This window comes from Opisthocomus hoazin, unplaced genomic scaffold, assembly GCF_030867145.1.
Source record: "Opisthocomus hoazin isolate bOpiHoa1 unplaced genomic scaffold, bOpiHoa1.hap1 HAP1_SCAFFOLD_195, whole genome shotgun sequence".
In the NCBI taxonomy this organism is placed as follows: domain Eukaryota; kingdom Metazoa; phylum Chordata; class Aves; order Opisthocomiformes; family Opisthocomidae; genus Opisthocomus; species Opisthocomus hoazin.
In genome coordinates this window covers 37,501-50,000 of record NW_027448925.1, presented here as the reverse complement: position 1 = coordinate 50,000, position 12,500 = coordinate 37,501, and positions in this window count along the sequence as shown.

Below are 12,500 nucleotides of genomic sequence, written 5' to 3'. Positions count from 1 at the left end.
TCCGCCGACCCGGTCCCGGGTAGACCGGTCCTCCCCGCCGACCCGGTCCCGGGTAGACCTGTCCTCCCCGCCGAACCGGTCCCGGGTAGACCGGTCCTCCCCGCCGACCCGGTCCCGGGTAGACCTGTCCTCCCCGCCGAACCGGTCCCGGGTAGACGTGGTGGCCGGCCGGGACTCGGGATCGGGGGCGGGCGCGGTCGGGTAGACCTGTCCTCCCCGCCGACCCGGTCCCGGGTAGACCTGTCCTCCCCGCCAAACCGGTCCCGGGTAGACGTGGTGGCCGGCCGGGACCCGGGATGGGGGGGGTGCTGTCGGGTAGACCTGTCCTCCCCGCCGAACCGGTCCCTGGTAGACCTGTCCTCCCCGCCGAACCGGTCCCGGGTAGACGTGGTGGCCGGCCGGGACGCGGGGCGATGGGGGGGGCGCTGTCGGGTAGACCTGTCCTCCCCGCCGAACCGGTCCCGGGTAGACCTGTCCTCCCCGCCGACCCGGTCCCGGGTAGACGTGGTGGCCGGCCGGGACGCGGGGTCGGGGGGGCGCTGTCGTCCAGACCCGTCGGCCAGACCCGTCCCCGTCCCCGTCCCCGTCCCCGTCCCCGTCCCCGTCCCCGTCCCGTTCCCGCCCCCCCCCGCCACCCCCTTCCGCGGCACCAACCCCCCCCGCAAGCAACGGGAAGGGGCGCAGCTTTCTATCAGCTCGGCTGAAACGCCCGAAGGCGGGGCGGCGTCTGTGTTTCAAAAGCGGAAAAAAAATAAAAAAGCAACAAAAACCAAAAAATTCCCGCCGCCCCGCCCCACCCCCCCCCCCCCCCCCACCTCCCCCCGTGCAGGCACCCCTGCAAACGGGCCTCCGGCACGGCAGCCCGGCCGCCGCACCCCCACCCGCAAGCCCCCCCCCACCGCCGCCCCGGCCGAGAGCGCACAAGCAGCCCCTGCCGCCGCCCCCCCCCACCCCCCCCCCGGTGCGGGCACCCCTGCATACGGGCCTCCGGCACGGCCGCTCCGCTGCCCCCCCCCACCCCGCCACCCCCCCACCGCCGCCCCGGCCGAGAGCGCACAAGCAGCCCCTGCCGCCGCCCCCCCCCCCCCCCCCCGACTCAAACCTCAATCTTCTCGGAAAAGAGGCCCCGTCCCCAGCCTACCTCAGCGCAAGGCTCCCCGCCTGCTCCTCGACCCCGTCTCTCAGTCTCTGTCTCCCCCTTCTGCCGCGGGGAAGCGCCCGCCCCTTGCCGGCGGGTGGGCGGGGCGGGCCGGCTCGGGTTCCGGTTGCTAAGCAGCAGGGTGGCACTCGTTGACCCCGGGCGCCGCTCCGTCTGCCGATGGGCGGGCCGGTGCTGGCTCTCAAGAACTTTTTGTAACTGTTTCCCTGCTCTGCTTTGGTTTTGTTTTTTTTTCTCGCCCACCGTCAGAACCGATGCAGAGTAAGAAAGCCTTCAGCGAGACAGTCCGGCCAAGCTTAGCGCCTTCCACTAGATACGGCGAAGTCTCGGAAACGGGGGGTGGCGAGGGGAATTTCAGGCGCGCGCCGCCTCCCCCCTCCTGCACCACCCCCCCCCGCAAGCGACGGGAAGGGGCGCCGCTTTCCATCAGCTCGGCTGAAACGCCCGAGGACGGGGCGGCGTCTCTGTTTCAAAAGCGGAAAAAGAAATAAAAAAGCAACAAAAACCAAAAAATTCCCGCCGCCCCCCCCAACCCACCCCCGTGCAGGCACCCCTGCAAACGGGCCTCCGGCAGGGCCGGCCTGCCGCCCCCAGCCACCCCCCGCAAGCCCCCCCACCGCCGCCCCGGCTGAGAGAGCACAGGCAGCCCGCCGCCGCCCCTTCCCACCCCGTGCAGGCACCCCTGCATACGGGCCTCCGGCAGGGCCGGCCTGCCGCCCCCAGCCACCCCCCGCAAGCCCCCCCACCGCCGCCCCGGCTGAGAGAGCACAGGCAGCCCGCCGCCGGCCCTTCCCACCCCGTGCAGGCACCCCTGCATACGGGCCTCCGGCAGGGCCGGCCTGCCGCCCCCAGCCACCCCCCGCAAGCCCCCCCACCGCCGCCCCGGCTGAGAGAGCACAGGAACCCCGCCGCCGGCCCTTCCCACCCCGTGCAGGCACCCCTGCATACGGGCCTCCGGCAGGGCCGGCCTGCCGCCCCCAGCCACCCCCCGCAAGCCCCCCCACCGCCGCCCCGACTGAGACAGCACAGGCACCCCGCCGCCGCCCCTTCCCACCCCGTGCAGGCACCCCTGCATACGGGCCTCCGGCAGGGCCGGCCTGCCGCCCCCAGCCACCCCCCGCAAGCCCCCCCCACCGCCGCCCCGGCTCAGAGAGCACAGGCAGCCCGCCGCAGGCCCACCCACCCCGTGCAGGCACCCCTGCATACGGGCCTCCGGCAGGGCCGGCCTGCCGACCCCAGCCATCCCCCGCAAGCCCCTCCACCGCCGCCCCGACTGAGACAGCACAGGCAGCCCGCCGCCGGCCCTTCCCACCCCGTGCAGGCACCCCTGCATACGGGCCTCCGGCAGGGCCGGCCTGCCGCCCCCAGCCACCCCCCGCAAGCCCCCCCACCGCCGCCCCGACTGAGACAGCACAGGCAGCCCGCCGCCGGCCCTTCCCACCCCGTGCAGGCACCCCTGCATACGGGCCTCCGGCAGGGCCGGCCTGCCGCCCCCAGCCACCCCCCGCAACCCCCCCCACCGCCGCCCCGGCTGAGAGAGCACAGGCAGCCCGCCGCCGGCCCTTCCCACCCCGTGCAGGCACCCCTGCATACGGGCCTCCGGCAGGGCCGGCCTGCCGCCCCCAGCCACCCCCCGCAACCCCCCCCACCGCCGCCCCGGCTGAGAGATCACAGGCAGCCCGCCGCCGGCCCTTCCCACCCCGTGCAGGCACCCCTGCATACGGGCCTCCGGCAGGGCCGGCCTGCCGACCCCAGCCACCCCCCGCAAGCCCCCCCCACCGCCGCCCCGGCTCAGAGAGCACAGGCAGCCCGCCGCAGGCCCACCCACCCCGTGCAGGCACCCCTGCATACGGGCCTCCGGCAGGGCCGGCCTGCCGACCCCAGCCACCCCCCGCAAGCCCCCCCACCGCCGCCCCGACTGAGACAGCACAGGCAGCCCGCCGCCGGCCCTTCCCACCCCGTGCAGGCACCCCTGCATACGGGCCTCCGGCAGGGCCGGCCTGCCGCCCCCAGCCACCCCCCGCAACCCCCCCCACCGCCGCCCCGGCTGAGAGAGCACAGGCAGCCCGCCGCCGGCCCTTCCCACCCCGTGCAGGCACCCCTGCATACGGGCCTCCGGCAGGGCCGGCCTGCAGCCCCCAGCCACCCCCCACAAGCCCCCCCACCGCCGCCCCGGCTGAGACAGCACAGGCAGCCCGCCGCCGGCCCTTCCCACCCCGTGCAGGCACCCCTGCATACGGGCCTCCGGCAGGGCCGGCCTGCCGACCCCAGCCACCCCCCGCAAGCCCCCCCACCGCCGCCCCGGCTGAGAGAGCACAGGCAGCCCGCCGCCGGCCCTTCCCACCCCGTGCAGGCACCCCTGCATACGGGCCTCCGGCAGGGCCGGCCTGCCGCCCCCAGCCACCCCCCGCAAGCCCCCCCACCGCCGCCCCGGCTGAGAGAGCACAGGAACCCCGCCGCCGGCCCTTCCCACCCCGTGCAGGCACCCCTGCATACGGGCCTCCGGCAGGGCCGGCCTGCCGCCCCCAGCCACCCCCCGCAAGCCCCCCCACCGCCGCCCCGACTGAGACAGCACAGGCACCCCGCCGCCGCCCCTTCCCACCCCGTGCAGGCACCCCTGCATACGGGCCTCCGGCAGGGCCGGCCTGCCGCCCCCAGCCACCCCCCGCAAGCCCCCCCCACCGCCGCCCCGGCTCAGAGAGCACAGGCAGCCCGCCGCAGGCCCACCCACCCCGTGCAGGCACCCCTGCATACGGGCCTCCGGCAGGGCCGGCCTGCCGACCCCAGCCATCCCCCGCAAGCCCCTCCACCGCCGCCCCGACTGAGACAGCACAGGCAGCCCGCCGCCGGCCCTTCCCACCCCGTGCAGGCACCCCTGCATACGGGCCTCCGGCAGGGCCGGCCTGCCGCCCCCAGCCACCCCCCGCAAGCCCCCCCACCGCCGCCCCGGCTGAGAGAGCACAGGCAGCCCGCCGCCGCCCCTTCCCACCCCGTGCAGGCACCCCTGCCTACGGGCCTCCGGCAGGGCCGGCCTGCCGACCCCAGCCACCCCCCGCAAGCCCCCCCCACCGCCGCCCCGGCTCAGAGAGCACAGGCAGCCCGCCGCCGGCCCTTCCCACCCCGTGCAGGCACCCCTGCATACGGGCCTCCGGCAGGGCCGGCCTGCCGCCCCCAGCCACCCCCCGCAACCCCCCCCACCGCCGCCCCGGCTGAGAGATCACAGGCAGCCCGCCGCCGGCCCTTCCCACCCCGTGCAGGCACCCCTGCATACGGGCCTCCGGCAGGGCCGGCCTGCCGACCCCAGCCACCCCCCGCAAGCCCCCCCCACCGCCGCCCCGGCTCAGAGAGCACAGGCAGCCCGCCGCAGGCCCACCCACCCCGTGCAGGCACCCCTGCATACGGGCCTCCGGCAGGGCCGGCCTGCCGCCCCCAGCCACCCCCCGCAAGCCCCCCCACCGCCGCCCCGACTGAGACAGCACAGGCAGCCCGCCGCCGGCCCTTCCCACCCCGTGCAGGCACCCCTGCATACGGGCCTCCGGCAGGGCCGGCCTGCCGCCCCCAGCCACCCCCCGCAACCCCCCCCACCGCCGCCCCGGCTGAGAGAGCACAGGCAGCCCGCCGCCGGCCCTTCCCACCCCGTGCAGGCACCCCTGCATACGGGCCTCCGGCAGGGCCGGCCTGCAGCCCCCAGCCACCCCCCACAAGCCCCCCCACCGCCGCCCCGGCTGAGACAGCACAGGCAGCCCGCCGCCGGCCCTTCCCACCCCGTGCAGGCACCCCTGCATACGGGCCTCCGGCAGGGCCGGCCTGCCGACCCCAGCCACCCCCCGCAAGCCCCCCCACCGCCGCCCCGGCTGAGAGAGCACAGGCAGCCCGCCGCCGGCCCTTCCCACCCCGTGCAGGCACCCCTGCATACGGGCCTCCGGCAGGGCCGGCCTGCCGCCCACAGCCACCCCCCGCAACCCCCCCCACCGCCGCCCCGGCTGAGAGAGCACAGGCAGCCCGCCGCCGGCCCTTCCCACCCCGTGCAGGCACCCCTGCATACGGGCCTCCGGCAGGGCCGGCCTGCCGACCCCCAGCCACCCCCCGCAAGCCCCCCCCACCGCCGCCCCGGCTCAGAGAGCACAGGCAGCCCGCCTCAGGCCCACCCACCCCGTGCAGGCACCCCTGCATACGGGCCTCCGGCAGGGCCGGCCTGCCGACCCCAGCCACCCCCCGCAAGCCCCCCCACCGCCGCCCCGACTGAGACAGCACAGGCAGCCCGCCGCCGGCCCTTCCCACCCCGTGCAGGCACCCCTGCATACGGGCCTCCGGCAGGGCCGGCCTGCCGCCCCCAGCCACCCCCCGCAACCCCCCCCACCGCCGCCCCGGCTGAGAGAGCACAGGCAGCCCGCCGCCGGCCCTTCCCACCCCGTGCAGGCACCCCTGCATACGGGCCTCCGGCAGGGCCGGCCTGCCGACCCCAGCCACCCCTCCGCAAGCCCCCCCACCGCCGCCCCGGCTGAGAGAGCACAGGCAGCCCGCCGCCGGCCCTTCCCACCCCGTGCAGGCACCCCTGCATACGGGCCTCCGGCAGGGCCGGCCTGCCGCCCCCAGCCACCCGCCGCAGGCCCCCCCACCGCCGCCCCGGCTGAGAGAGCACAGGCAGCCCGCCGCTGCCCCTTCCCACCCCGTGCAGGCACCCCTGCATACGGGCCTCCGGCAGGGCCGGCCTGCCGCCCCCAGCCACCCCCCACAAGCCCCCCCACCGCCGCCTCGGCTGAGAGAGCACAGGCACCCCGCCGCCGGCCCTTCCTACCCCGTGCAGGCACCCCTGCATACGGGCCTCCGGCCGGGCCGGCCTGCCGCCCCCAGCCACCCCCCACAAGCCCCCCCACCGCCGCCCCGGCTGAGACAGCACAGGCAGCCCGCCGCCGCCCCTTCCCACCCCGTGCAGGCACCCCTGCATACGGGCCTCCGGCAGGACCGGCCTGCCGCCCCCAGACAACCCCCGCAAGCCCCCCCACCGCCGCCCCGGCTGAGAGAGCACAGGCACCCCGCCGCCGCCCCTTCCCACCCCGTGCAGGCACCCCTGCATACGGGCCTCCGGCAGGGCCGGCCTGCCGCCCCCAGCCACCCCCCGCAAGCCCCCCCCACCGCCGCCCCGGCTCAGAGAGCACAGGCAGCCCGCCGCAGGCCCACCCACCCCGTGCAGGCACCCCTGCATACGGGCCTCCGGCAGGGCCGGCCTGCCGCCCCCAGCCACCCCCCGCAAGCCCCCCCCACCGCCGCCCCGGCTCAGAGAGCACAGGCAGCCCGCCGCAGGCCCACCCACCCCGTGCAGGCACCCCTGCATACGGGCCTCCGGCAGGGCCGGCCTGCCGACCCCAGCCACCCCCCGCAAGCCCCCCCACCGCCGCCCCGGCTCAGAGAGCACAGGCAGCCCGCCGCCGCCCCTTCCCACCCCGTGCAGGCACCCCTGCATACGGGCCTCCGGCAGGGCCGGCCTGCCGACCCCAGCCACCCCCCGCAAGCCCCCCCCACCGCCGCCCCGGCTGAGAGAGCAGAGGCAGCCCGTTGCCGCCCCTTCCCACCCCGTGCAGGCACCCCTGCATACGGGCCTCCGGCAGGGCCGGCCTGCCGCCCCCAGCCACCCCCCGCAAGCCCCCCCACCGCCGCCCCGGCTGAGAGAGCACAGGCCGCCCGCCGCCGGCCCTTCCCACCCCGTGCAGGCACCCCTGCATAGGGGCCTCCGGCAGGGCCGGCCTGCCGCCCCCAGCCACCCCCCGCAAGCCCCCCCACCGCCGCCCCGGCTGAGAGAGCACAGGCAGCCCGCCGCCGCCCCTTCCCACCCCGTGCAGGCACCCCTGCATACGGGCCTCCGGCAGGGCCGGCCTGCCGACCCCAGCCACCCCCCGCAAGCCCCCCCACCGCCGCCCCGGCTGAGAGAGCAGAGGCAGCCCGCCGCCGCCCCTTCCCACCCCGTGCAGGCACCCCTGCATACGGGCCTCCGGCAGGGCCGGCCTGCCGCCCCCAGCCACCCCCCGCAAGCCCCCCCACCGCCGCCCCGGCTGAGAGAGCACAGGCAGCCCGCCGCCGGCCCTTCCCACCCCGTGCAGGCACCCCTGCATAGGGGCCTCCGGCAGGGCCGGCCTGCCGCCCCCAGCCACCCCCCGCAAGCCCCCCCACCGCCGCCCCGGCTGAGAGAGCACAGGCAGCCCGCCGCCGCCCCTTCCCACCCCGTGCAGGCACCCCTGCATACGGGCCTCCGGCAGGGCCGGCCTGCCGACCCCAGCCATCCCCCGCAAGCCCCTCCACCGCCGCCCCGACTGAGACAGCACAGGCAGCCCGCCGCCGCCCCTTCCCACCCCGTGCAGGCACCCCTGCATACGGGCCTCCGGCAGGGCCGGCCTGCCGCCCCCAGCCACCCCCCGCAAGCCCCCCCACCGCCGCCCCGGCTGAGAGAGCACAGGCAGCCCGCCGCCGGCCCTTCCCACCCCGTGCAGGCACCCCTGCATAGGGGCCTCCGGCAGGGCCGGCCTGCCGCCCCCAGCCACCCCCCGCAAGCCCCCCCACCGCCGCCCCGGCTGAGAGAGCACAGGCAGCCCGCCGCCGCCCCTTCCCACCCCGTGCAGGCACCCCTGCATACGGGCCTCCGGCAGGGCCGGCCTGCCGCCCCCAGCCACCCCCCACAAGCCCCCCCACCGCCGCCCCGGCTGAGACAGCACAGGCACCCCGCCGCCGCCCCTTCCCACCCCGTGCAGGCACCCCTGCATACGGGCCTCCGGCACGGCCGGCCTGCCGCCCCCAGCCACCCCCCACAAGCCCCCCCACCGCCGCCCCGGCTGAGAGAGCACAGGCAGCCCGCCGCCGGCCCTTCCCACCCCGTGCAGGCACCCCTGCATAGGGGCCTCCGGCAGGGCCGGCCTGCCGCCCCCAGCCACCCCCCACAAGCCCCCCCACCGCCGCCCCGGCTGAGACAGCACAGGCACCCCGCCGCCGCCCCTTCCCACCCCGTGCAGGCACCCCTGCATACGGGCCTCCGGCACGGCCGGCCTGCCGCCCCCAGCCACCCCCCACAAGCCCCCCTACCGCCGCCCCGGCTGAGAGAGCACAGGCACCCCGCCGCCGCCCCTTCCCACCCCGTGCAGGCACCCCTGCATACGGGCCTCCGGCAGGGCCGGCCTGCCGACCCCAGCCACCCCCCGCAAGCCCCCCCACCGCCGCCCCGGCTGAGAGAGCACAGGCAGCCCGCCGCCGGCCCTTCCCACCCCGTGCAGGCACCCCTGCATACGGGCCTCCAGCACGGGCGACCCGCTCTGTCCGCAGGGAGGACAGGTCTACCCCTTCTGCCGGCAGGGAGGCCAGGTCTACCCCTTCTGCCGGCAGGGAGGCCAGGTCTACCCGTTTTACCTGCAGGGAGGCCAGGTCTACCCGTTCTGGCGGCAGGGAGACCAGGTCTACCCGTTCTGCCGGCAGGGATGCCAGGTCTACCCGTTTTACCGGCAGGGAGGCCAGGTCTACCCGTATTGCCGGCAGGGAGGCCAGGTCTACCCGTTTTACCGGCAGGGATGCCAGGTCTACCCGTTCTAGCGGCAGGGAGACCAGGTCTACCCGTATTGCCGGCAGGGATGCCAGGTCTACCCGTTTTACCGGCAGGGATGCCAGGTCTACCCGTTCTGGCTGCAGGGAGGCCAGGTCTACCCATATTGCCGGCAGGGAGACCAGGTCTACCCATTTACCGGCAGGGAGACCAGGTCTACCCGTTCTGCCGGCAGGGAGACCAGGTCTACCCGTTTTGCCGGCAGGGAGACCAGGTCTACCCGTTCTGGCTGCAGGGAGACCAGGTCTACCCGTTTTGCCGGCAGGGATAACAGGTCTACCCGATTTACCTGCAGGGAGACCAGGTCTACCCATTTACCGGCAGGGAGACCAGGTCTACCCGTTTTGCCGGCAGGGATGCCAGGTCTACCCGTTCTGGCGGCAGGGAGAAAAGGTCTACCCGTTTTACCTGCAGGGAGAACAGGTCTACCCGTTTTACCGGCAGGGAGACCAGGTCTACCCGTTTTGCCGGCAGGGATGCCAGGTCTACCCGTTTTACCTGCAGGGATGCCAGGTCTACCCGTTTTACCGGCAGGGAGGCCAGGTCTACCCGTTCTGCCGGCAGGGAGGCCAGGTCTACCCGTTCTAGCGGCAGGGAGACCAGGTCTACCCATTTACCGGCAGGGAGACCAGGTCTACCCGTTTTGCCGGCAGGGATGCCAGGTCTACCCGTTTTGCCGGCAGGGATAACAGGTCTACCCGTTTTACCTGCAGGGAGGCCAGGTCTACCCGTTTTACCGACAGGGAGACCAGGTCTACCCGTTTTGCCGGCAGGGATGCCAGGTCTACCCGTTCTGGCGGCAGGGAGACCAGGTCTACCCGTTCTGCCGGCAGGGATGCCAGGTCTACCCGTTTTACCTGCACGGAGACCAGGTCTACCCGTTTTACCGGCAGGGAGGCCAGGTCTACCCGTTCTGGCGGCAGGGAGAACAGGTCTACCCTTTTTGCCGGCAGGGAGACCAGGTCTACCCGTTTTGCCGGCAGGGATGCCAGGTCTACCCGTTCTGGCGGCAGGGAGAACAGGTCTACCCGTTTTACCTGCAGGGAGAACAGGTCTACCCGTTTTACCGGCAGGGAGACCAGGTCTACCCGTTTTGCCGGCAGGGATGCCAGGTCTACCCGTTTTACCTGCAGGGATGCCAGGTCTACCCGTTTTACCGGCAGGGAGGCCAGGTCTACCCGTTCTGCCGGCAGGGAGGCCAGGTCTACCCGTTCTAGCGGCAGGGAGACCAGGTCTACCCATTTACCGGCAGGGAGACCAGGTCTACCCGTTTTGCCGGCAGGGATGCCAGGTCTACCCGTTTTGCCGGCAGGGATAACAGGTCTACCCGTTTTACCTGCAGGGAGGCCAGGTCTACCCGTTTTACCGGCAGGGAGACCAGGTCTACCCGTTTTGCCGGCAGGGATGCCAGGTCTACCCGTTCTGGCGGCAGGGAGACCAGGTCTACCCGTTCTGCCGGCAGGGATGCCAGGTCTACCCGTTTTACCTGCACGGAGACCAGGTCTACCCGTTTTACCGGCAGGGAGGCCAGGTCTACCCGTTCTGGCGGCAGGGAGAACAGGTCTACCCTTTTTGCCGGCAGGGAGACCAGGTCTACCCGTTTTACCGGCAGGGATGCCAGGTCTACCCGTTCTGGCTGCAGGGAGACCAGGTCTACCCGTTTTGCCGGCAGGGATAACAGGTCTACCCGTTTTACCTGCAGGGAGACCAGGTCTACCCGTTTTACCGGCAGGGAGACCAGGTCTACCCGTTTTGCCGGCAGGGATGCCAGGTCTACCCGTTCTGCCGGCAGGGAGGCCAGGTCTACCCGTTTTACCGGCAGGGAGGCCAGGTCTACCCGTTTTACCTGCAGGGAGAACAGGTCTACCCGTTTTACCGGCAGGGAGACCAGGTCTACCCGTTTTGCCGGCAGGGATGCCAGGTCTACCCGTTGTGGCGGCAGGGAGGCCAGGTCTACCCGTTTTGGCGGCAGGGAGACCAGGTCTACCCGCTTCCGGCAGGGATGCCAGGTCTACCCGGTTCCAGGCAGGGAGGCCTCGTCTACCCGTTCTGCCGGCAGGGAGGCCAGGTCTACCCGTTTTACCGGCAGGGATGCCAGGTCTACCCGCTTCCGGCAGGGATGCCAGGTCTACCCGGTTCCAGGCAGGGAGGCCTCGTCTACCCGTTCTGCCGGCAGGGAGGCCAGGTCTACCCGTTTTACCGTCCGCCGGGTCCGGTGTGCCCGATGTGGCCGCCGGAGCTGCCGGCGGAAAGGGATGCCTCGTCTACCTCGCTCCGGCGGGACTTTGGCTCCACCGCGGTTCTGGCAGGTAGACGTCTTGCCCGGTTCTTCTTCGGAGCTGCCGAAGGGGTCGCTGCTTTGCGCTGCCTCCAGTTACGTCATGGTAAGAGTCGGCGGCGCTCGCGCGCCTCCCCGCTGGGGGAAGACGGTTCTCTTCGAGCCCGCCGGGGCCGGGGACCTCGCTGTCCGTATACTAGGGCAGAGGGCTGGCGCTCGCGGACCAGCGCCATCGAACCGCTGCAGCTACTCGCGGTTCAGCCGGCAGACTCGGGCGTTGCACGGCGGCTGTGGCCGTGGCCGTTCTGCCTCCTACCTATCGCGCACGACGCTTCCGACTGCCAGAAGCCGCGCGAAGCCGCTGCTTGCCCGCAGGCTCCGGTGGCCGTTGCCGACTGGAGCGAGGGCTCCAAGAGGGGTTTCTCCAGGGCCGGGCCGAGACGGGCGGCGGTCGCCGGCACTCGAACGCTTGTCACCCGCGGCTCAGCCGGCAGACTCGGGCGTTGCCCGGCGGCCCTGGCCGTGGCCGTTCTGCCTCCTATCTATCGCGCACGGCGCTTCCGACTGCCAGAAGCCGCGCGAAGCCGCTGCTTGCCCGCAGGCTCCGGTGGCCGTTGCCGACTGGAGCGAGGGCTCCAAGAGGGGTTTCTCCAGGGCCGGGCCGAGACGGGCGGTGGTCGCCGGCACTCGAACGCTTGTCACCCGCGGCTCAGCCGGCAGACTCGGGCGTTGCCCGGCGGCCCTGGCCGTGGCCGTTCTGCCTCCTACCTATCGCGCACGGCGCTTCCGACTGCCAGAAGCCGCGCGAAGCCGCTGCTTGCCCGCAGGCTCCGGTGGCCGTTGCCGACTGGAGCGAAGGCTCCAAGAGGGGTTTCTCCAGGGCCGGGCCGAGACCGGCGGCGGTCGCCGGCACTCGAACGCTTGTCAGCCGCGGCTCAGCCGGCAGACTCGGGCGTTGCCCGGCGGCCCTGGCCGTGGCCGTTCTGCCTCCTACCTATCGCGCACGGCGCTTCCGACTGCCAGAAGCCGCGCGAAGCCGCTGCTTGCCCGCAGGCTCCGGTGGCCGTTGCCGACTGGAGCGAGGGCTCCAAGAGGGGTTTCTCCAGGGCCGGGCCGAGACGGGCGGCGGTCTCCGGCACTCGAACGCTTGTAGGGCCGGGGTTTGGGAGTGGAGCCTGCCGTGGCTCCCCCCCCCCTCCCCACGCCCGTTAACAGCAGCCATCCGCGGGCACGTTGCAGAGAAGCCTCTACGGCAGTCCGGCTCTGCCGGTGGCCAAGCCGCGTTGGGCTTCTGCTGTCGACGCTGCCCGCTCGCTCGCTCGCTCGCACGCAGGGCCCCGCGCCTGTGCTGCCCAGCCCTGCCCGAGGTTCGGGGTTCGGGGGCCGGCGCGCGCGGCCGTCGCTGTCCCAGGAACCGTGGCCGTGGGGCCTCCGCTTCTCCTCCGTTCCCCTTCCCTTTCCTGATCGATGAGGCTTTTCGG